Source organism: Sciurus carolinensis, unplaced genomic scaffold (genome assembly GCF_902686445.1).
Source record: "Sciurus carolinensis unplaced genomic scaffold, mSciCar1.2, whole genome shotgun sequence".
NCBI classification, from domain to species: Eukaryota; Metazoa; Chordata; class Mammalia; order Rodentia; family Sciuridae; genus Sciurus; species Sciurus carolinensis.
In genome coordinates this window covers 658,701-684,283 of record NW_025920131.1, presented here as the reverse complement: position 1 = coordinate 684,283, position 25,583 = coordinate 658,701, and the positions used below count along the sequence as shown (strand labels likewise).

At 41.9% G+C, this 25,583-nt stretch overlaps 1 long non-coding RNA gene and 3 pseudogenes across 1 annotated transcript in view; 3 read left to right on the top strand and 1 right to left on the bottom strand.

The window, feature by feature from the left end:
• The first annotated feature begins 4,827 nt into the window (after positions 1–4,827).
• On the top strand, positions 4,828–5,855 carry LOC124974110 (SERTA domain-containing protein 4-like; annotated as a pseudogene).
• A 4,082-nt stretch (positions 5,856–9,937) lies between these two features.
• Positions 9,938–12,304, bottom strand: LOC124974099 (lysM and putative peptidoglycan-binding domain-containing protein 2-like; annotated as a pseudogene).
• Positions 12,305–12,777: 473 nt separating this feature from the next.
• LOC124974098 (Krueppel-like factor 4) lies at positions 12,778–23,171 on the top strand (annotated as a pseudogene).
• Positions 23,172–23,438: 267 nt separating this feature from the next.
• Positions 23,439–25,583, top strand: part of LOC124974112 (uncharacterized) — a 49,845-nt gene continuing 47,700 nt past the window's right edge. Inside the window, exon 1 of the long non-coding RNA XR_007106747.1 lies at positions 23,439–23,567. This is a non-coding gene — a long non-coding RNA (uncharacterized LOC124974112). The remainder of the gene's footprint in view (positions 23,568–25,583) is intronic.

Genomic DNA, 25,583 nt, shown 5'->3' with positions numbered 1-25,583 from the left:
AATGAAATTTAGCATTAAGGGACCATTAGGAAGAAATTCATAAGCATTGCCTGTGACTTAATATTACTGGATATAATTTTAGTGACTGAAAACTTTTATAAGGCTTTTTGTATTAAAAATATAAATATATAAACAATATGACTGCTAATCAACTTAGAATGGTAGTAATACAGAGTAGTTATAACATCAAAATAATAAGAACAAATAACAGTTATTGGATGATATAAGAAGATGATAACCACACTATAGAAAGTTATTATCTTTTTGAAACTGATACCACCTTTTACTGGTGACGAGGTTCTGCTCCTTCTAATGTTGAAGATTGAACACTAGAGAAGCATGCCAAGACCAGCAGATTAAGCAGGTTTTATTTAAAGGTAATAATACAGACTTCTCCCTGCAGGAAGAAGGGGGCCATGACTGATGTTCTAAAGTCCCAAGAAGTGAGCACACCCTACATCTTTTATAGGTTAAATTCTCTTTTGTTCTCCAGTTCTCTCCCCCCTTCTCTCTCCTTCCTGCCTACGTGACTAGGCCTGGTTTTGCATTAAGTGAAAAGTCATGGGCAGGGGGAGGGCCAAGGTGATTCAGGCAGGTAAGGGCCCAGGGGGCATTAATTAGCAGCTCCTTGCTTACAGTCCTTGATAAAGGCAGGTAAATTTGGTAATCAATGGGCTCCAGAGATTCTTGATATTCCATTCTTCCAGGGGCAGTCTCCAACTTCCAGAGGCAGATGGCTTCATGGCTTCATTTCCTTGAATTGACCCGATTCCCTATTTCTACACTAACTACCTGTCCTTAATTCTGGCTTCAAAACCTGCTCCACAAGAGGGAAAAAGTAATGTCTTCTTCCTTTACAAAGATGTGCTTGAAAGTGTTGATTGGGTAGGAAATTTTCTGCTATTCTTCTGTGATCCAGTAAGGACCCAGCATACTATGGAGCCACTGGAAGTTTTATTGTCAATTATGCCAGAGTTGTGATGTGCTGAAATAGTCTTTTTCAGGAGGAAGAAAATAATATTTTTGAGAAAATCAAGTCTTTATTGTGCAGTAAAATTATGCTTAAAAATGTTTAGACTATCCAGTTGGTCTCTTTTTGCACATCAAACTGAAGGGTTCCTTGTTGTAGTACTTTATGTCACAGTGGGCATGTATAGAAAGTGATGCTGTGTAATTTAAATGATTGCTTTAGGCACTCAGGAGAGAAAAGAAAGCTTATCAGTAAGTGGGTACAGCCCTATGGCAAGAGGGCAGACAGAAGCCTTCCAATCTACTTCCCCTTTTAGTTTTGCTATTGGTTTTCCTATAAGACATGGGGGGTTTCTTCCTTCCTCCTTTCCCCTTTTTCTTTTTCTTTCTTTCTTTCTTTCTTTCTTTCTTTCTTTCTTTCTTTCTTTCTTTCTTTCTTTCTTTCTTTCTCTCTCTCTCTCTGTCTCTCTCTTTCTTTCTTTTCTTTTGAGGTGCTGGGGATTGAACACAGGGATTCTCACATATGGGACAAAAACTCAACCACTAAGCTATGCCTCCAACTCTTTTACCTCTTTTTGTGTGTGTGTGTGTGTGTGTGTTGCTGGGGATGGAACCTAGGGCCTTGTGCTTACAAGGCAAGCACTCTACCAACTGAGCTATACCCCAGCCCTCACCTCTTCTTTTTTTAAAAAATATTTTTTAAATGTTGATGGACTCCATTGTGTATATACCACATTTCCTTTATCCATTCAGCTGTTAATAGTTGCTCAGGTTGATTCCATAACTTGGTGATTGAGAATTGTCCTATTTTAAACACGTAAGCATGTATCTCAGAAGTATTCTGACTTGAACTCTTTTCGGTAAATACAGAAGACTGGTATAACTGAATTATATGATATTTCAATTTTTAGTTTTTTGAGGAACCTTCATACTGATTTCCATAGTGATTTCTAAACATTTGTACCATCTATAAGACAACCTTTTTCTCCTATCCTCACCCTCCTTTTATTGTTTTTGTATTCTTGATGATTGCCACTCCTACTAAAGTGAGATGGAATCTCAATGTAATTTTGATTTGCATTTCCCTGATGGCCAAGATGTTGAACATATTTTTTGTATAATTATTGGCATGTTGTAATACTTCTTATATATCTGTTTAGTAAATTTACCCAAATATTGAATGGGTTGGGGTATTTTTGTTATTGTTTTTGTTGTCGTTTTTTTTTTTGATCTTGAGTTTTTTGAGTTTTTTATTTATATATTCTAGGTATTAATCATCTGTTGGAAGAATATGTGTCAAGGGTTTTCTTTCATTCAGTAGGCTGTCTCTTCACTCTCTTTTTTCCTTTGCTGAGCAGATGCTTCCAAATTTTATGCCATTTCATGTGTTGATTTATGGTTTTATTTCCTGAACTTTAGGAGTTCTATTGTAGAAGTCGTTGGATGTGCCATATTGGAGTATTGATCCTGAGTTTTCTTCTAGCAGTTGTAATATTTCTGGTCTTTTACCTAGGTTTTAGGCTATTTTGAGTTGATTTTATACAGGGTGAGAAATAGGAATCTAGTTTTGTTCTACACGTTGATATTCAGTTGTCCCAGGATCATATGTTAAAATAAGCTGTCTTTTCTCCAGTGTGTATTTTTGGAACCTTACAGATGACTGTAGCCATGCAGGTTTTTCTCTGCATCTTCTATTCCATTCTATTGTTCTACATGTCTGTTTTTATGCCTGTACCATGTTTTGTTATATGGCTCTATAATATAATTTGAAATTGGAGATTGTGATGCCTCTAGCATTGCTTTTTTTCCCCTTTAGGTTGTTTTGGTTATTCTGGGTCTTTTGAACTTTCATATTAATTTCAGGATTGTTTTTCTAGTTCAGGAAGAATGTTTTTGGAATTTTGTTGGGTATTGCATTGAGTCTGTAGATTACCTTTGTTAATATGGCTATTTTAATGATATTAATTCTGTCTACTCTTGCCTTGAACATGGTAGGTCTTTTCATCTTCTAGTGTTGCCTTCAATTTTCTTTTTCAGTGTTCTATAATTTTCATTGTATGGTCTTTCACTTTCTTGTTCAGTTTCATTCCTAGTTTTTTAAAAACTATTTTTAATGGAATGGTTTTCCTGGTTTTTTGTTTTTTGTTTTTTGTTTTTTTTTTTCCTCAGTAGATCCATTATTGGTGTATAGAAAAGCTTTAGGTTTTTATATGTTAATTTTGTTTCCTTATTGCTAATTTTTTTTAGCAGATCTGTAAGTCTTTTGGTTGAACCTTTAGGGTCTTCTAAGTATAGGATCGTGTCATCTACAAATAGGAATAATTTGACTTCTTGCTTTCCTATTCGTATCTCTTTTATTTATTTTTTTATATTTCCCTTGTATTTCTCTTCCTAATTTCTCTAGTTAAAATGTCAATTACTGTATTGAATAGGTTGATAAGAGCAGACATTCTTGTCTCATTCCTGATTTTAGAGGAAATGTTTTCAGTTTTTCCCCATTCACTATGATGTTGGATTTGGGTTTGTCATTTATAACACTTACTATGTTGAAGTAATTTCCTTTTATTCCTAATTTCTTCAGAGTTTTTTTTTTTTTTTTCCCATGAGGGGTGTCACGTTTTTTCAAAGGTTTTCTGCATCTATTGAGATGATCATGTAATTTTGTACTTATTACATTTATTGACATGCCAATATTGAACCACACTTTTTGCATCCCTTAATTGAATGTGTGCTGAAATTTGGTTTGCAGGTCTTTTATTAAGGATTTTGGTGACTATGTTCATTAAGGATATTGGCCTGTAATTTTTATTTTCTTGATGTGTCCTTAGTCTGATTTTGGTATCAGGGTGATTCTGGCTTCAAACAATGACTTTGGAAGTGATCCCTATATTTCTATTTCACAGAATATTTTGAGGAGAATTGTTGTTAGTTCTTCTTTAAAGATTTGGTATTCAACTGTAAACCCATCTGCTCCTGGGCTTTTGTTTGTTAGTAGACTTCTTATTATTTCAATCTCATTGTTTGCTATTGATCTGTTTACGTTGTCTGTCTTAGTTCAATTTTGGTAAATCATCTGCATCTAGAAATTAATTAATTCATTTCTTCTGGATTTTCCAATTTATTAGAATATGTGTCTTCAACATAATCCCTGATGATCGTCATGTCTATTGTAATATTACTGTTTTTCATCTTTCCCTTTCTTTTGGTTAGTTTGACTTGGAGTTTTTCAGTCTCATTTATCTTTTCAAAGAATGAACTTTTAGGGCTGGGGATATAGATCAATGGTAGAGGACTTAGCATGCCCTGGGTTCAGTCCCGACTATTGTGACAATGAACCTACTCTGTTTCATCAATCCCTTGTGTTGTTATTTTATTCTCTATTAACTTTAACTCAGAGGGGGCGGGCTGGGGTGGGGGTGAGGGGAAGGCGCCCCTGTGCTGCCTGAGGAGGGGTAGCGGTGGCAGCGGAAGCAGAGGGAGGGAGGAAGAGCGGGCGCGCTTGTCATGGTCCCTCTCTCACCCTGGGGGCATCCTGCAGAACCTCTCCTCGGAAATCCACAGGGAAATGGCAAACAGGACTGACGGGTTTCACGCGCTCCTCCCTAGACAGAGCCGCTCATTACCATATCCGTCTGCACCGACAGCGGCGCAGCGCCCCAGTCGTTGTGGTTGTGGCGGGACCCTCGCTCGCAGCGCACCAGCGGCCCCCGCAGACCGTGCGGCCGGCAGGGACCGGCGCTAGAGTGCATCGGTGGTCGGGCTGACACCGAGCCCAGAGCGGACCATTGGCAACCCGGGCCCTGTGGCTGCCGTCTCCCCACTGACCCAGTGATCTGAGGCTTTCAGAAATGACTGGTTTTGTCCATGAATAGATTCTGCGAGCTCATTTTCTCCGAAGGAGATGCTGAAATTGCCGGGTACCAAACACTATGGGAGACTGACAGCTACAGAGGCCAGAGCCAACCAGGGCCAGCACAGGATCCTTTGCAGGGAGACCCGGGGAGCTGGTCCCTCCTTGGCAGGATCACATTACAGGGGAATTTCAAATCCGATCACAACATCCAAGACCACATACTTTAAGAGGACGTATGTGGAAGAAGAGGACTTTCCCCCACCACTCAGCAGCTGTAGCTATGAAACCATCTCAATTTTTGAGGAAGGAGCCCACATCCTTTACATGTCCTTAGAAAAACTAAAGTTTATCGATGATCCTGAAGTGTACCTCCAAAGATCTGTCCTTATAAACAACTTGATGAAAAGAATCCACGGAGAAATCATCATGCAGAATAACTGGTGCATTCCCCCCTGCTCCTTCAGTGGCACCTCTGCCCAGGAGTGGTTTATAGCTCAAGACTGTCCTTACCGAAAACGACCACGGATGGGCAAAGAGGAGTGTGAAAAGTTTCATGCCTGCTGCTTTTACCAAGAATGCGGTGGTCACTACCTGAATTTACCCCTTTCTGTCAATGCCAGTGTGGGAAGTGCCTCCTCCTCTTCTTCTTCCTCCTCCTCCTCTTCCTCTCCCCTCTGCTTTTGCCAAGTTGTTCCCACCAGGTGGATTTTGATATAGGCGGGGCACCCATTTACAAGAGTGATGACCAGATACCTGCCAACAAAATCTTTGTCACTAATGTCAGGTCGCTTGATGTTCAGGAAAAGGCCAGGTTGAGGAGAAAGTGAATAACACCAACAGAGATGGTGACCCCCTCAGCTGTGAACCTGTGGGCAATGACCTTCATCTTGAGTACAAAGGCCAATTTTATGATTATTTCAAGACTGGATATAATGAAAAAAACAATGTAAGTGAGTCCTGGAAAAAGTCTGTAAGGAAAAAGGAGCCTTCACCATGCAACAAACTCTGCTGCAGCAAAGGAAGTAAAATATGAACCATCTTTTCACTGAAACTTGGAAGTATGCACAGCATGATCAATTAGGTCTCATGAATTTTATTTTGAATTAATTTTATAGTTTTGTACAACTGATAAAATTATGCTGCGAACATACGGTGTCATGTTAATGCCTGGAGAGCAGATTGCATAAAACATCTGTATAGTAGGCATCAGTGAGCTACTTATAAATGTGGTGATTCTACCAAGAAAGCAGTTGACTTAGCACTTAAAAGTTTATCTTAGTTTTCTTTCAGAAAAATGCCAGTAGGTTAGTAGGCCAGTAGGTTAGTTTGGGGGACAACCTGCCCTTGTGATAGTTCCATGGCCCCCCAAGGAGCCTGTCACTAGCTTAGAAAGTTCAACACATTTGCCAGTTCATTAGGTAGATATTTGGTAAGCAAATCAATATAACCTACAAAAGATGTCTGCTACGATACAGTATTTTTTTCTGAATAAAAGAGTGAAGACAGGGAGCTATGAAAAGGCTTCATGGTACTGTTAAGTATTTGTATTTAACAGTCTCTGTGACAGATGAAAATGGGATGGAATGGAATGAAACACCTGTCTATGGGTGGCAATGGACACTCTGTGGAGAGGGTATTCCCTGCAAGTTCCTGGCTTGCCTGTGAAGGGGGATGAGGTTTTTAGGGAGGTGGTATACAGGGCGATATTTGGTGCCTTACTTTATCTTAATTTTTGCCAGTGTGAAAATTAAGGATAAATCAGAGTTATAGCAGGGATTTAACAAACAGGAATAAAAACACACGGTGGATCCATATGGTTTGGAAATTTAACTTTGAACTATTGCATTCAGCTTTTGATTCAACACCTCTATTCTTCCTTTATTTTGGATGCCCGGTTGCTTTGGGTTTGGCATTTTTGGTTAGGAATGGAGGACACAATAGAGAAAGGTGTTAGGAACCAGCACTAGCTGCTTGAGTTTTTTTCTATGGCAAGGTCTGTTGCTGGACTCTGGGTTTTCTGGGTTTTGGGTTGTTTTGTTTTGTTTTCTTGTCCAATGAAGTTCATGAACCCGTGGCATGCATTATACTTTAATCTGTTTTGCATCATTTCACTCGTTATAAAAGCATGTGGGTTTTTATATATGACTTTTGCTGTTGATTAAGAAGCACAATGTTAATAAATGATGTGGCAATTGATAAGATTTCTTAAAGAAAGTAAAGATTTCAGTGTTTAGAAAGTTATTTTAGAGAAATGGGATTTGATCTATAATCGTTACTGTGTATTTGACCAACAGTCTTCTCAATAATATCTTGAATTTGTACATTTAAATAAACTTTAGCTCTGATCTGTATTATTTCTTTCCTTCTACTGTTTTTGGGATTGACTTTCTTGCTTTATTAAGATCTTGAGGTGTATCATTAGGTTATATTTGGGATTGCTCTGCTTTTTATGTAGGCATTCATAACTGTAAACTTCCCTCTTAGTGCTGCCTTCATTGTATCCCATAGATTCTTGTATGTTGTGTTTCTCTTCTCATTTGATTTTAGTAATTTTTAACTTCTCCCCTGATTTCTCTGATGACCTACTTATCATTCAATAGTGTATTATTCAATCTCCATGTGTTTGTACAGTATCTGTAGTTTTTCTTTCTATTAATTTCTAAATTTATTTATGATCTAATAAGATGCAAGAAATTATTTCTTTTTTATTTGTTAAGATTTGCTTTGTAGTGCAATATATAATGTATTTGGAGAGAGTTCCTTGAGTAGCTGAGAAGAAAGCATATTTATTGTTGGATAAAATATTCTATAGATATGTATTGTCTATTTGATCTAAGGAGTAGCTTAATTCTGTAATATCTTTATTTTTTTGTCTTGATGACTATTAGTGAGAGTGGTGTATTGAAGTAACCCACTATTATTTTATTAGGCACTAGCTATCCTTTTATGTCAAGTAATTTTTCTGTTGTTCTTATTTTGGGCAGTATGAAAGGTTAAACCTGGGGCTCACATGTGTTAGGCAAGCACCAAGTTACATCCCTAGCTCCCCTTTATAAGAATTTATTTTGAGACAGGGTCTCACGAAGTTGCCCTCATTGACCTCAAACTTGCAGTCTTCCTGCCTCAGCCTCCCAAGTAGCTAGGCTTACAGGTGTGTGCCACCACACCCAGCTGTAATGGTTTTTCTTTCTTTTTTTTTTTTTTTTTTTGGTACTGGGGATTGAACTCAGGGGCACTCAACCACTGAGCCACATCCCCAGCCCTGTTTTTTGTATTTTATTGAGAGACAGGGTCTCGCTGAGTTGCTTAGTGCCTCACTTTTGCTGAGGCTGGCTTTGAGCTGGCCATCCACCTGTATCAGCCTCCTGAGCTTCTGGGATTACAGGCGTGGGCCACCGTGCCCAGCTGTAATGTTTGTTTATGAATTCAGATGTACCAAAGATTGGGGCATAAATATATACAATTGTTGTATCCTCTTGTTGGATTGTTCCCTTTATCTTCTTGTCTCTTCTGATTAGTTTTGGCTTGAAGACATCTTTGTCAGATATGACAGCAGCCCCTCCTGTTTGCTTTCAGATTCAGTTGTCATGGAATATTGTTCTCCATCTTATTGCTTCCAATCTGTGAATGTCTTTCTGAGTGATGTGTGTTTCCTGAAGACAACAGAGTTGCATTTTGTTTTTTAGTCCAGTCTGCCAGTTTATATCTTTTAATTGAAGAATTAAAACAATTTACATTCAGTGTTATTATACATAGGTATGTATTCATGTCTTTTTATTTTCAATGTTTTTATTTGGGTATCCTTCAAAATGCTGCCATAATGGCCATGAATTCCTTTAGCTTATGGTTATCTCAGGTTTTTGTTTCTACTTTAGTTCTGAAGGATAACTTTGCTGGATGTACCAATTGAAGGTGGTAGTTAGTTTCTTTCAGGGTTCAAAATATATCTTTCCAAACTCTCCTACCCTTTAGAGTTTCATATGAGAAATCTACTGTTATTCTGATTGGTTTGCCATTTTAAGTGACTTGGAACTTCTCTCTTACAGCTTTGAAATTCTTTATTCTGGAGTTTTGGTATTTTTAACTGTAATGCATCATGGAAAGGGTCTTTTCTCATTTTGTCTATTTGGGGTTTGAAATGCTCCAGTTTATTAATGTCCATATTGTTCCTAATATTTGGGAAATTTTCTGCTATTATTTCACTGAATAGGTTATCTATTTCAATAGTCTGTATCTCTCCTTTCTTCTTCAAACCTATGAGTCTTAAATTAGGTCTCTTTAATGTCGTTCTAGACTTCTTATATACTCTGATTCTTGTTTTTATTTTCTTTATTACTGTCAAACACCTTGTCTTCAAGTCTCACTATTCTGACTTCTGCTTAATCTAGTGTATTGGTGAGTTTTTTACTTGATTTACTGTTTTATTCATTACCAAGTGTTCTGTTTAGTTTTTTTCAGAATCTCTTGCTTCAGATTTCCAATTTGTATTCTGTATTGCCTTCTTTCATTTATTCAGTTGCTTATTCATATCATCTTTGAGTTTATGGGTCATTTTAACAATCAATTTTTTGAATTCTTTGCCTGAGATTTCATGTACTTTGATTCCTATGGTTTCACTTATTAGGAAGATAAGAACTCTTGGGGGGTCATTTTGTTGGCTATTTCCTCATTTTCCAGTTATTATTTGTTGAGATTTGCACATCTGTTGGGATTCATTTATCTTCTACTTTTTAGTAATCAGTTATCTTTTCACTATGTACCCTGAACTGGGGGTGTATCTCAGCACAAATATATCTTTGTGGAATAATCTTGGTGGTTGGTTCAATCATCAGAACTACTTTGAGAGGAAAGTGTAACTACCAGTAACATCAGTATTTTGTGTGTGTGTGTGTGTGTGTGTGTGTGTGTGAAAACATAGTTTATTTTCTCAGGCTTTTGTAGCTTATTTTTACAAAATAGCAGACAAAATTTGGTTCTACATATTCATACAGAATATGTAATACATATTGAAATATGTATATATATATATATATATATATAGCACTTAAGTTATAAACGCACAGCAAAGTCAGCATCACTTAAACAGCCACCATGTTTTTCACATAATTAGGGTTTCATCAGGAGCTAAATAAACACTGTTTTCAGTTTAAATATATAGTCTTTGATGCTTTTTCTCCATCAGTATTTACAAAAGCTAGTCTAAAAACTATTACCATCTACAAAAGTAATAAGCTTCAGAATATAATTTTGCTATCATGCCATAATAAAAACTTAACATTATAGAATACTAGAAAGCCAGAGAAAACTAGTCACTTCAGTGCAACTGCAGTAGGTAGACTTAATCGTGATTTTAAGATGAGTGCTATGGGAATCCAAAAGGGATGCTTCTGGATCTTCAGTTGCCAGATGCTTTATGGTCCAACCACCTCTTAATCCAGATTAAAATCATGCCACTAATCACCTAACTATGACAGAGGGATGTTGCATAGGGACTCTCTTCATCTCTGCTCTTTTAGTTTCTTGGCTGCCTGTGTTGATTCTTTAATCTGCAAATCAAGTCTCTGTAGGAAATCTCTGGCTGACACTTCCTCAGGCTGTATCTCAGATTCCTGAGGACTGGGAGGAGGGAGGTCTTCCCCAACCACCACAGGCTCCTCTTGTGAAAAACTGCTATCAACAGTTTATTTTCGTTACTTGGTACTTGAGCGCGATGCCCTGCAGCGTGTCTCCGGCTTGGACCAGGTGCTCCACCAGGCGCTGGATGATGCCAGCGCCCAGCAGCGCCTGCACGCTGGCAGTACTGCCATACGAGCGGGTCTTGGTGCGGGCCAGGCTCAGAGACAGCTGCGCTGCGCCCAGCGGCGGTGGCGGCCAGGGGGCCGAGGACTGCTGCGCTCCGGGGCCGCCTTCCGCAGGGACAACGCGGGCGGGCGAGGAGTCAGCCTTGGGTACTGCCGAGGCCGCCAGGTCGGGAAGCTGCCAAGGGGGCGGTGCCTCCTCTGCCGCCACCGCCTCTTCCCCCTCACAGAAGCTGCGGCTGGTGGTTCCGCCGGGGCGGCGGGCGGGAAGCCGAAGAAGGGAGCTGCGGCCGGGCATGGCGGGAGTCTCCCCGCTGCAAGGCTTGCCTTCCCCGGGCGCCCGTGGCTCAGGCAAGCCTGCAAGGGGAAGAGCGAAATGAGCGCCCGCAGCAGTCAGGTGGACTGCGGCAGCTCCACCCTGCCCGCCCGTCAACTTAAGTATTTTAAGAGCAAACAATACTTACTACTAAAATATGTAGATCAAAAGGAAAAGAAAAACTAAAAACGCCAAGAAGGGAGTGAGGGAAAAGAGAAGAAATGTGAAGAGGAGGAAAGATAAAAGAGGGGATTACACATGGGAAAGACATTAAAAAGATATCAAGAAAAAACCAGTTAATAGGAAAAAAAAAATGCTGCCACCTTTCCTTCTAACCCAGACCTTCCTACTTCTACACCTTACTGGCATTGCTTCTTATTAGAGTTCAGACTGTCAGTTTCTAAAGAAAGAGGCTTCCACCTTTCTCTGCTCTGCAGATCCAGAGTAACTGGCAGCTATACCTCCTATGGCCACCCAGAGACCTGTAGGTCTCTACCACAGTTTCACTTCAGAGCCCAGATTGACTCCCGATGTCACTGGATCTAATGATCCGATGAGAATTAAAGCATAGGTGGTTGCTGAATTTTAGATATCTAGCTAGCTAGACAGAGTTGAAAAACAGGAAAGAAAACAGCAGGAGTTTCTGATCTCTTGCATAGAAGCTTAAACAATAAGGCACTTTTAAAACTGGGTGCCCTTCCCCACTTTAAGTGAATATACCAGGCAGCACGGGGACCATCTCCTCCTGCACCAGCTCACTGATTAGTATTTGAGTATCTTTTCTGCTCAGATTTGTTTTGCTTGGAAATGGAGCCTGCCTTTCTCCAAGTTAATGGAAACTTTCTTTTAGCTCTTTAGAAGGGAGCTCCCCCTATTCACCAAGCTGTCCTGGGCCCAGTTCTGTGTACTCTTATTTCTTTCACTAACTCTCTTACTCTAAACACGAGTATTTCTGGGTTTTACCTGGTTGCTAACTTTCTGAGTTGCACTCTAGCACTTTCCCGTGGTCTTTCTACTTCATCATGCAGCCACAGAACTATTGTTCCATTCAGTCTTGGAGACAGCTAGTCTGCAGGAGATGCCTTAGTCTGCCATTTCCAGAGTTCCCCCAAAAGACGATTTTATTAATGCAGTAATAGTGATTGAGTTTTTTTTTAAAAGGCACAAGTTTTCTCTTAAAAAAAGTTATCTCTTAAAAAAGGATAATAGAGTTCCCCGGCTGGAAAGATCCAGTGCGACTGCAGGCGTGCGGGGAACAGAGGCGGTGGGGGATGGCAGCGGCACCCGGAGTAGCCGAATGCCCCTCCCCGCCCCTCTGGAGTCCCAGCCACCCACCCACCCACCCACCCGCCGGTGGTCCGCGCCCATGGCCGCGTGGTCCGCGAAACCCCCAGGACTCTGCGCCCTGTGCCGCCGCCAGTTCGAAGCTCCGCACCACCAAGGCCATTCTCACCTGGCGGTGCTGCCCGCCCACCGCACCGGCCACAGCCCCTGAGCCGACAACGACAACCGCAGCGACCGGGACAGTGGTGGGGGGACGCTGCTGAGTTGAAGAGAACTCAGCCTGGCCACCGAACCTACTTACTCGCCTTGCTGATTGTCTATTTTTATAAGAGTTCACGACTTTTCTAAAATTTTTGTATACAAAGGAAATTTTAAAGAAAGACGTCTTCAATATGTATTTAATCCAAAGAAGAAGGATCTCGGGCAATTTTTGTTTTTTGTTTTTTCTTATGGTTTTTGGTTTTGGCTCCGTTTCTAAGCTTTTCCATCCTTCTGACTTTGGGGTTCGGATACCCCAGCTACTTCGGGCACCTGAGGACCTTCTGGGCCCCACATTAATGAGGTAGCCATCTGGCGAGTCTGACATGGCTGTCAGCACGCGCTGCTCCAGTCCTTCTCCACGTTCGCGTCTGGCCAGGCGCGAAGGGAGAGGACACTGTGTCCAGCAGGTGCCCCAAATAACCGCTGGTGGGAGGAGCTGTCCCACATGAAGCGACTTCCCACGGTGCTTCCCGGTTGCCCCTAGGACCTGGTGGCGGCGACCATGGCCACAGACCTGGAGAGTGGCGGAGCCAGCGTGCGGTGGTAGCAACCCGGTCCTTCTACCCAGAAGGGAGACGGAGGAGTTCAACAATCTCCTGGACCTCGACTTTATTCTCTCCAACTCATTGTCCCATCAGGAGTCGGTGGCCCCCACCATGTCGTGGGCGTCAGTCTCATCCTCTTCTTCCTGGTCAAGTAGCGGCCCTGCCAGCGCGCCCTCCACCTGCAGCTTCAGCTGTCGGATCCTGGCCGGGGGCGACCCGGGTGTGACGCCAGGTGGCATTAGCCACCTGTGGTTGGGAGTCTGCACCCGCTCCCAAGGTTCCCTTCAAACCTTGGCCCATTAACTACCTATGGCCGGAGTCTGCACCCGCTCCCAAGGCTCCCTTCAGCCTGGCAGACATCAAGGATGTGAGCCCTTCAGGCGGCTTCGTGGCTGAGCTCCTGCGGCCGAATTGGACCCAGTGTACATTTCGCTGCAGCAACCGCAGCCGCCAGGTGGCGGGCTGAATGGCAAATTTGTGCAGAAGGCATCGCTGAGCGCCCCTTGCAGCGAGTACAGCAGCCCGTCAGTCATCAGTGTTAGCAAAGGCAGCCCTGACGGCAGCCACCCGATGGTGGTAGCGCCCTACAGCTCTGGGCCGCCTCACATGTGCCCCAAGATCAAGCAGGAGGCGGTTTCCTGGAGCACGGTTGGTCGACCCCTAGAGGCGCACTTGGGCGCCGGACCCCAGCTCAGCAATGGGCACTGGCCTAGCGTACACGATTTCTCCCTGGTGTGGCAGAGGGAAAAGAGGGGTGGGAGGGGTAGGGGGGGGGAGGGAAAAAAATAACAGAATGAGTCAAACATTACCCTATGTAAATTTATGATTACACAAATGGTCTGCCTTTATTCCATGTACAAACAGAGAAACAACATGTATCCCATTTGTTTACAATAAAAAAAAAAAAAAGTCTCCTCTTGGCTTCCTTACCATATTCAGTTACCAGTAGACTGCTAATCTAGATCCCTACTTGATAACTTTCTTCTGGGAATCAGGCATATCTCATATGTTGCAGATCTAGGGAATTCACCTTGTCTAAAACCACACTTATTTTCCCCATCTTCTAAATACCTTCCTCCTGTGTCTCTCAGTGAGGACATTATTGCCCAGTCTTACCATATTTCCTGATTCCTTCATTCTCCTCACATCTCATACTCAATTAATCTTTACACTTTAAATATCTCTTCAAAACCTCTTCTAATTTCTGTTGTATTACTTCTTACTTGCATTGTTTTTTGCTGCAATTGTTCAGATCACTATCACCAACCTCTTCATCATTCTCCTGCCCTCAGTCTGGCTCTTTTCCAGTTCATTCTCCACAAGGCAAAAGAGTAAAGTATGTAAAATGCGTAGTTGGAGCCAGGCAGCCAACTTGGGAGGCTGTTGCAAGAGAATTACAAGTTTGAGACCACCCTCAGCAACTTAGTGAGACCCTGTCTTAAATAAATAAATAAATAAATTAATTAATTAATAATAAATAAATAATAAATAAATAAATAAATAGAATTGGGTTGTAGCTTGGTGATAAAGCACCCCTAGGTTCAATCACCAGTACAAAAAATAAAATAAACAAGTAAAATACACATTTTGGGGCTGGGAGTTTAGCTTAGTGGTAGAATATCTGTTTAGCATGTGTAAGGCCCTGGGTTCAATATGCAGCGTCAGAAACTAAAAACAAAATTAAAATATACATTCAAACACTCTAGTCCTAGTTTAGAAATATTTCAGTGCTCCCATTTTGCCTGAAAGCTAACATTTACATTTTTTTTCCCCTCTGATACTGGAAATTGAATGCATTGCACATTGAAACAAGTGCTCTATTGCTGAGATACACCACTGGCCCTAAATTCTTGGTGTGAGCATGCATGTGTGTGTGTGTGATGCTGGGTATTGAACCCGTGACCTCACTCATGAAATTCTTTTTAATATATATGTATAAATTAAATATTTTAATATGTGTAGTATGTTGTATGCCATTATATTGTTAAAAAGAAAAATCTTAATTTAAAAGACTTTGAGCAGAAAATAAAAAGGACTCATGAACTGAGTAGCACTGAGGACAAAAAGCAGTTCAGAGAGTTCTGCTGCAAAAGCTATGGACAGAGAAAATTTATAACCAGAAAATGGAAGTGACATACATAAATAACCAGATTGGTTGCAATTTTGTTCTTGTCTTATTTGGACATATTTTTGGCAGTTTTTACCCTGTGTTTGGCTGAATGTCCAGTTGCTATGACTGGCCAAGACTTTCCTGTGATTGGCCAAGACTTGGGGACACTGAATAAACTCTCAAGTTAGATTACAAGTTGTTTACATATTCAATTGGGTTTATAGTTCCCTACGAATGGAGTCAGCATCAGGATTAATTTAATAATATGTAAATAATTATATTGCATATTATGTATGTGTCATAAAATGTTATACATAGTTGAATATATATTAATATTTAATGCTCTGCACTATGTCCCTTCCTTGCTCAGTCTCTCCTACCCTTCATCTTGTCCTAAATGAGTCAATTGGTCATTCTTCAGATATAATCTTTCAGGTAGTTTTAGATATCATGAACATTATTTTCAGTAAAAAAAAGAAATAGGGTTGAGGTTGTGGTTCAGTGTTAGAGTCATATGCGTGGGGCACTGGGTTCAATCCTCAGCACCACATAAATAAAAGAAAGATATTTAAAAAATCTATTTTGCCAGTTCTTCATTTCATGACAAATTCACATCATCAGTTCTTACAGAACTCTTCATTTTGTTACTGTTGTTTTCATTTCCCATTCTAACATGCCTTGTGAACACATGCTTTTATGTGTTTGGTATTCTTGAAAGTATATGTATTTTTGTAAGGTGTATAGTATTTCTGTGTGTGTTTAGCTTATATAAATACTCTTGAGTTGTAGATATCATTTTTTTAAAACTCAACTGGCTTTGGAAAAAATACTAATTTTTTTTCTGGGTGAATTCCTATCTAGTTTTTTTTTTTTTTTTTTTTTTTTTCCTTCGTAGTGCTAGGTAGTATTCCAAAGGGTGAAAGTTTTGCTGAGTTGTACAGCACCAGAGGGCACTATTCACCTTTTATTGCATGTGCTTAACATTCCCCTATAGTTTTGCAATGTGGTGGCCCTGGGTGCATTCTCCAGATTTTATTCAAACGTTTGCACATTGATAACCGTCTATATTCCCTTATTTCTCAGGTCAACACAGAAAACACTCTGATGACTATTCCCACATTGAGTTCTATGTGGAAATTTCTCTGACATGTATTACAAGGTAAGATTACTTGGCCATACAATAATGGCCTCACTCAATTTGTCTAAGTCTATTGGGTTCCTTTCAGATTGCCTTCTCTACTTTATAATCTACGGCACAGTAAATTGCTGTTATTTAATTTCCACTAATCCAATGGGGAAAAGTAGTCACTCATTGTTTTACTTTTTACTAAGTGTTTATCTGATGACCAATGCCTTTGAGAAAACATTTGCATACTTTTAGTCATTTGGGTTTACCCTTTTATGAATTGCCTGTTCATATCATTTTACTTTTATGTAGTATTTCCTGATTTTTCTTATTATTTACAGGGTTTCCTAGTATATTCTGGATATTTTTCTGTTACTAATGTTGAGGATATGATAGATTGTCACAAAGCCTCCTTCTGGTCTTTTCTTTTATTAGAAGCTAGGAATCTAAAGTGACTTTTCTGAGTCCCTTGTAGGTTGTGTTTCAGATGAAATTTAGGTTTGATTCTGTGACACATTTGGAAGGTCTCAGTCAGACTTAGTGTCCATTGTTTCTACTTGCAAGTAGAGTAGAGGACCTCTCTACCTCTTCTGGGGCAGTGTTAGCAGGGGTCTAGTGTCCAGGTCCTAACTTTATGAAGATCCAGGGTAGGTATGGTGTGCCAGTCTTTCTGGTGTGACTGGTGCAGGCACAGCAATGGGTCGGAAGCCAGCTGAATCCAGAGGTAACATCTAGAGGTAGCAATGAGGCTTCATGATCCTGGCAGCAGAAGTGTGCTTTTAGAGCCTGGGACTTTAGGTCATAGAGGTGGTGACTGCTTCTTTGATATCCTGGTTCTACCTTATGGCTTTGTGAATAATATCTAAAAAGATTTTAGAACCCTTTTATTCAAGTTTTCCAAGATTCTGTAAACCAGTCACACCCTATAGTAAACCTCTTCCTGTTAAATGGATTTGGAGTAGATTCACTTCTTTGTAATCTCAACATACAGAATTGGTTTTAAATAGCAAATAGTTTCCTCTGATATTTATCCTTTTTAAATTTTATAGTATGGTTGGTTGAACAGAAATATTTTCATATAATCAGATACATATCTAAGATATATTTTACTACTTAAATACCTTCATATGGTATTCTTCTACGCAACACTTACTAATTAGATGTTGCTTTCCCCCTACATTTCATATATATTTCATCCTAATATCTGTATTCCAGATGCAAATTTCATATTATAAAATCTGTATCTAAGATATAGTTTTTACTGTTTTCCTCTCATTTAAAAAATTGTTGCTCCTAAATCACAAAAGTCTTCCTTCTATAATCTTCTATTTACATTATCACTTGGCCCTTTACATTTAAGCTTTTGAACTAGAGTCCTCTTTAGTGTATGATTATAATGTAGAAATCTAGTTTTTTCTCCATATAGAAAACCAAATTAATGGACTTTTTTATATATACAGTGGATTGAACCCAAGGACCTTTTACCATTGAGCTTCATCTCCAACCCTTCTTATTTATTTTGAGACAGGTTCTGGCTAATTTGCTGAGGCTGGCCTCAAACATATGATCCTCCTGCCTCAGCCTTTAAAGGTGCTAGGATTACAGGTGTACACTGCCATGCTCAGCCTAAATAGTCTTTTGGTCGATGATTTTTACTACCACTTTTATGTCATACCTGTATATAGATTAATCTGTTTCTGTGGTTTCTGTTTTCCTTTAATGTGTATCTTTGTTTTAAGCCAGTACTACATAAGTCTTATAAATATAACTGCAAAACATCTGATTACTACTCCAAGAGATGTACTCCTTTTTTCAAAATTGACTTAGTTCATCATTATGTACCTTGTTTGTAGTCTTCCCTGTAAATTTAGAAAGTGAGGAATTTGGAAGATGGTGGAAGCAAGCTGGACAGTGAGTCCCGATTTCATCACAACACAGAAAGCAGCAAAGGAAAAGCAGAATTGAGAGGGAGGCGACAAAATAAATGTTCTAAGACTTGATATAGTCTGAGATCTGGAGAGACTGGAAGAGTGGTTACTAGAGAAGAAAACAAACTCAAGAGTTCCCTAATCCGGAACCAAATCTGTAGATGAGAAGGGGGAAGGGGCAACAGAGGGTGAAGGGAGAGGACATTCCTTTAAGTTCACTCACTTAAAAACAGTTGAACCGACAGATAAAATTTAAAGCTTGATGGTATAGAAAGGCCCTCAAAGGAGTGCAAACAACTTAAAATCAAATCATGAAAAGAACATGGAGTTGGGAGTCCACAACCATCTTTTGAAGCCCCCAGTTGACCAGTCATCCACTTATATCAGCACAGCATCTTTCCATGCCCAGACAGGTACAAATTAAATCAGAGGGAAGTCACCTCTTTCTGGCACCCCTTAATAAGGGGCCAGAAAGAACTTCTAGAAGGACCACTACTATCCAGGGGCAGGGGGGGAATCACTGAAATCCCTCTCTTCCCCCTCACTGAAATCAAGGGGAACAAACAAGCTGGTGGGGACCTGGGTGGGGAAGTGTGCCTAACCCTTCCTCAGGCTCTGTGACCCAGGCAAGGGTGGGAAGCCCTCTGCAGCCTCCTCTAGCTTGCTGGACTCAGAAAGAGACAACAATGAAGCAGACTTGGCCCCAAAGGAAAGCAGATTTACTAGGCACAAGCACTTACACTATGGGGAAACACAGTTTGAAGCCAAGGGATAGTCCCTGGGATTATGGGGCCATACCAGAGGAAAGCTGCCTGAATATCCAGTGACAGAGACCTATGTGCAGCAGGAAGGGTCTGATCCTAGTGTTAACAGGTGCACAAGGTGAACCATGATCACAAATGGCAAGTTGTGGGATCTTGCATCAAATTTAACAGAAGTTAACAGAAGAAATCAATGCAACCTAGAGCAGTGGAAACTATAGAGCCCAGGTGAACCACCTGAGACCCTTCACTACAATACCTCGGAGAGTAGTATCAGCTGGGGGAATACTTCTGCACCACAGAATGCCCATGGAAAACCCACAAGCATTCTTGTGCTTATAGACAGCTGCCAGGATCTTCACTACTGTGAAAAAGATCCCAAAGAGGGGAGCAGGTAAACAGTGACCCACAGCAATCACAGGGACACTTCAGAGGCTACATTCTGAACTACTGCACACAATGGAAACAGCCAGACCACAACACTGCACACTCTGAGGAATCAGCTGCAGGCCCTGATGTGCCAAACCAGAAGCTGCTGGTAGGAGATTCAGAATAGCTAAGGAATTGGCTTCTGTGCCCTGCAGCTCAGGAGAGAGCCACAGCCCAAAACTGATGGAGAGCTGCTTAAAGTCCAAATTCCAAGGAAATCCAAACCAAGATGCAACAAGAATTTTCTTCACCTTGATATGGTATACTCTAAACAACTTTATTGTTAACTTTGAACATATAAATAACCCCTTAATTTAATGTAAATTATCCTTCCTTTTATAGATTTTTTCTTTCTCTTTTTTTCCCTCTCCTATTTGCCTAATCTTCTTCCTGCCCCCTTCTAGTCCTCAGGTAAGGTTACAGTATATTTACTAAGTTTAACAACTAATATTTTGACCTATTCTACAACTTCGTTATAGATTTACACCTGAATTTGAGGAACCACAGAGAATAATTGCATCAAGTTTTTGTTTTGTATGAAGTTGAATAGAATGAGGCTTGGCTCAGAAGTGATTATAGTAAACAGGGCACAGTGGCATCTCTTATAGTGTTGCTGATATTGGGATCAGCAGAGGACACACATCGACTTAAAATATCATTATCTGGATATTCATGCAACCCAGGGCTCTTAAGAAAAGGAAGCTCACAAAGTACTCCTTCACTTAAAAGAATTATACCAAAAGATGAAAAAGCAATGGAAAAGCAAGGGAAGAAACCATCCCAAACAGCCCATAATGCTTCAACAATAGATTTCATTGACACCACAGTGGAGGAAATGTCGGAGATGGAATTTAGAAAGTTCATAGTTATACTGTTCTGTGAGGTAAAATAAGATGTAAGGAGTAAAATCAAAGAAAATACAGGAAGTGAAAGGTCACACTAATAAAGAGAGATTCTGAAAAAGAACCAAACAGAAATCCTTAAAATGAAAAAAATCAATATGCCAAATTAAAAATTCAATGGAAAGAATCACCAATAGATTAGACCACTCTGAATATTGATTTTTCAGACTTTGAAGACAAAAGTATATAATGTTGAAAATAAAGTTGACCATAGAGATAAGATGTTAAGAGACTGAACAGAATATTCAAGAAATCTGGGATAACATTAAAAGACCAAATTTAAGATTCACTGGGATAGATGAAATAACAAAAAGGAATGCACAATCTTTTTTTTTTTTATCATTATTAAGCTTCACATTTATTTTGTATACTTTTCTGTACTTTATTTTTTGAGACAGGGTCTCATTATGCTGCCCAGGCTGGTCTGGAATCTGCTGGGCTCGCTATCCTCTTGCCTCAGCCTCCCCACTAGCCAGGACTACAGGGCATGCAAGCATGCCCAGCTCATGTGTGCTGTTATTAAAAGGTTTAAAAAGTAATGATGCTCTCTACAGTAGTGGAAATGAAGATGGAGGAAGGTGGTTGATTTTTGACTCTGTGAAAAATGGGTAGAGGGAAGAGATAAGGAATACATCAGAAGGGGAGGCAGATTAAGATGAACAGCAGGCCCAAGGGCCTGGGTTCAGTCCTCAGAACCACAAAAGAACAGAAACATGAAGAGTAGTGTTGAACACTCTGGTTAGAGGACACCTGTGATACTGAAGTGGTAAGGTCCATGACTGCTGTGTGAAGTCAGAGAAGCTGCTTATCTAGAGTTCATATTCCATTCCCCACAGGAGGCAAGTCAGTGAGGTTGATGATTCTGATACTGAAGAACACTGGGTTTAAAACTCCAGTTCTGTTACTTCATGGTTATTTGATCTTGAACAATTACTTCATCCCTGCCCTCCTAGCCTCAGTTTCCTCATGCACAGAGTCTGAAATTGTAATTTCTCACAGAACTTCTGGTAAATCGAGAATAGGTACTTGGGATGTATGGTCCCTTGGTTACCAATTAACAATGAACAAGAAAACATAAAGACCAGGTAACAATCACTGCCCTTGGGCTTGTAAATCTGGGTACTCTGTAGACCTGCAGTGACTACAACCCCATGTCCCAGGCAAGGCATACCACTTGGTCCTCCTATACTGGTTTGTGCCCAGGCACGTGACTTCCTACTATCTTCCATCGAAAGGTGAGGACAGGAACTGCTGCACCACTGTGCTCGCAGAGGTGATCAGACCTACTTGGAACAAGCTTTGCAAACCTAAGATGATTACAGCTAACATTTACCAAGCACTAAGTGCAGGGCGCTGTGCTGAGTACATCACTGGCATCACCTCAGTGGGCTCTCCAAACCTTAAGGAGGTGGGTGAGTTTATTAAGTTACACTGAGAAAATGAAAGTTTAAAGAGGTTAAATTCTTCAGGGTCACATCTTGTATGGAAGGGTAGGGATCTGAAACCAGACTGCTGAGATCCCTAGTTACTCTTGATACTATTTACCTCCGTTTTTTCTGGACCTCCCTGGCCGGGCCTCCAATCTGCAGGCAGCCAACGTCACAGGCATCAGAGGCTGCCCTGCTGCAGCACCTGCACTCTGATTGACTGGTTCTACACAAGCGCTAGTCTAACAGCAGAGGGCAAACTTGTCCTTTCAAGATACCCCTGGCACTGGGCTCACTTAGCAGGCCCGAGGGATAGGGCACCTATTCCAATTGTTGGGCAAGGGGCACCCAACAACTGCCCAGCTCTTGTGCCCTTGCTAGGCTTTGAGGCCTCAGTGAGGCTGCCTTCAGTGTTTCTGCGGCGCTGGGGATGGCACCCCGGGCCTTGCTCATGCTTGGCAAGCGCTCGACACTGCGCTACTTCCCAGCCTCCCTGAGGCCCATGGGCTCTAACTAAAGACCCTCAGATACGTTTAGGATGGAATTTCCTAACTCTGCCCAAAGTCATCTTCATCCCCCCATCCACCGCTGTCTTCTACTGAAGAGCCCGAACGACCAGTGCGGGCCTCTAACGGGAGGTTCTCGCACGTAGCCTGGGCACGGGGAAAGGCGGGGATACACCCCGGTACCTTAGCGACACAGGTCCAGGGAGTACAAGAGGCTGGTTTGAGGCCCTGGAGACCCGCGGAGGCTAGGACCCAGGTCCCTGCTACGTTAAGCCGAGGTCACCAGGACTCCGTCCCTGGGTCCGCGGCTGAGCCGGAGCCCCCAGAAGATTCCAAATCCGCCCCGTGTCCCCCAGCGCGCCCAACCGGGTCCTTCGGACTCTGCTGGTGTACTCCGGGGAAACTGAGGCGAGGGCGTTTGTGAATTCACTTCTCCCTCAGTCCCCAACCCAGGGGCAGCAAAGCTGTTTTCCCTCTCCTCAAAAACGCACGGGAGGACTGGGAAGATAGCTCAGCTGGTAGAGTACTTGTCTTGCAAGCACAAGGCCCGGAATTCGATTCCCCAGTACCGCAAAAAAAAAAAAAAAACAACAAAAAAAAAAACACAACAACAACAAAAAAACCGCACGGGACAGCAGGAAAGAACGGAAGGAAGGGGAGGGGGGGTCTGAAACAAGGAAGGTGTGAGAGCCAGCCGACCCTGCCACACTCAAGATGGCGGCAACGGCAAAAGGGGAGGTTGAGCAGAACGTGTAGCCGCATCTCCTTCAGTATGCTCCGGACAGGTAAGAGCCCCAGGAAGCAATGGCCTCGCCTCGAGCCCCGCCAAAGTCCGGGAATCCGAAGCCGGGCAGCGGTGGCCTCTCCGGCGCTTTCCGCTCGAGACTACCGCTTGTCTGGTCTCTTTCGCCACCGCCATCTTAGACCCGCGGGTGGGGAGCCGGGCAGGTGGCTAGAGTGAGGTAGGTGGGCCCCGAGAGCGCGAGCGGAGCGACCTCCAGGGCCCCTCCGCTGCAGCCGCCGCCACCGCCTTTGTGTGGAGCTCCGATTCTTTTGAGTCGCCACAGCTCCGGGAAGGGAGCGCGCGGCAGGGAGGAGGGCAACAGAGAGAAAGGAAGGAAGAGGGCGGGGAGTCCTCAGAGGAGGAGGCGTGGCGGCTAAGCTCCTCCCTCGGGGACGGTGTCGAGGAGGCGGTGCCGCCCCCTGCCCCGCGGTCTCTTTAGCGCAGATGTTCGCCGACCCGCCGGCATCGCGCAGCGGCGGAAGCTATTGGGGCGGGAGCAGTGGGCTGGGCGGAGGCTGGAGTGGGCGCTGAGGCGACCGCCATGGCGCTTCTCAAACTTTGCGACCAGGTAGGTGAGGGCCGGCAGGGCGGGATCGTGCCGCTCGGGGAGGAAGGGAAAGAGGGCGGGCCAGCGGTGTGAGCTGCCAGGGCGTCCGCTTGGCGGTCTTGCTGCGAGGGAAGCGGGGTCCTGGGCCCGGGCCGGCGCGATGCTGCGGGCGTCTTGTTTTTCAGTGTAGCTCGCGCCCCGGGAGCCCACGTGCCACCCAGGTTCTAACCGCCGCGCTGAGAGGGGCGGGTTCCGCGCTGGCCGCGCTCGCGTCCGGCGCGCTGCCGGTTAGACGCCTTCTCTTTCCTTCCACACCCATGGCTTTCTGCTGCGGGACTGGAGATGTGCTGGCGACCGTGACTTGGGGTCACCACCTTGCTCTCCTGTTTGCTTCGTGGTACAGCTGGAGGCACAACTCTCCCCGGGAAAGGTGGTGGTGGTGTGTGGTGGGGAGGAGGAACCATAAAAAAAAAAAAGCCTGGTTGATTCTGCTAGGGATTCGTTGTTACTCAAGTGTGCAAGTCCTCAGACTGTTTTCGTTTTACATTTTGTGCACCATCTTGGTTACTTTTCTTGACTTAGGAAGAGGTGGTCAAATACTCGAAGTGCCAGAGACTCTGACACTTGGGAACTGAAAAACTACTTTTTGTCTAGGAATGAAATCTCAGCTATACCTGAGAGAGTCGTATACCTAAAAACCTGGGAAGAGGTGCAGACGTTTTCAGATATTTGTATCTGACTTTTAAGTAAATAAGAAATTAACGTGAAATTTACCGAGTCACGGGAACTTAATAGTGCCGAGAACTTATTTTTGCCATTTGATTTTCTGAACAGAAGATATTGAACAGATTTGAAGGGAAAGTAGCTTGCATGCAGTGGGAAACTGTTTCAAAAGTGAGTACCCCTTTTTACAAAAACAATGGGGGACTCTTAGCAAATAGCGTACCTTAAATTCTAAATCTAGTTAATACCATGAATTCTCGCTTGCAAAGTGATTTTATGTTTAGAGTCATGATTGGCCCTATGTATTATTTCGTATCAGGAGAACTTTAACTGGCGTTCGTAACATCAGGGCTTGATATTTTGAAAAACTAAAGTTTATACTTTGTATTCAAATTAGGTATACAGTAAGTTAACCACTAACCATACGTGGCAAGTTAAATTTAACAAATAAGTTGCGTTCCATAGTTTTTCTATTCATATCTCAAAAGCTCAGTAGCCACAATAGCTGTTGATTATTGTATTGAACAGGACAGGTAAAGAACACTTAGGATTTTTCACAAAATTTTATCAGACAACACTGTTAAAAACAGGTAAAGCACAGTTAAAGTATAAACCATATCTAATTCCCTTCCAGTCAGTGTACATTATACTCTTAACAGAATGAAACTCAAGGTGTAGGTGTAGGTTTTCCATGAACTTTTACCAGTTTAGTAGGATTTTGTACTTTCATTTTTATTTCTAATCTTTCGCTTTTGAAAAAGTTATTTTTGTGTTGTAGATTATTGTGTGCATTAGGAATTTAGTGGACTTTTTGGGAGGACATCCTATTTTATTTGCCATAAGGTTTAAAGAGAAACAGGATTTCAGTTGGAAATGAAGTTGAGTTGTATCTTTGCACTTGAGTAGGAATTGCAAATATGGAGCAGTTGTGATAGTAGTGCCATTTTACATGGTACCTTCTAATATTTGGTGGTGATACTGTCCTTTAAAACCTGCAAATTTGAGAATACTTGGACAAGTTAATTAAATGGGCTGACTGGAAGGAAATATTGAGATTTATCTCTGTCCTACTAAATAATTGGTCTATCTGGTTTCTGTTTTGAAAGATTTTGAAGAATGAATTTGTTTTGCCTGGTTTAAAGGGAATACCTGTTTCTAGCAATCATCTTATATGTTGATATTTTATTAGCTGTTAAAAGTGATAATAAAAGTGAAATGGAATGCAAATACTCTTAACTTTTCCCATCTGCAGGAAAAGCAATTCAACTTGATGAATTACTTTATTTGGAGGAAAGAAGATCTGAATAAGTACAG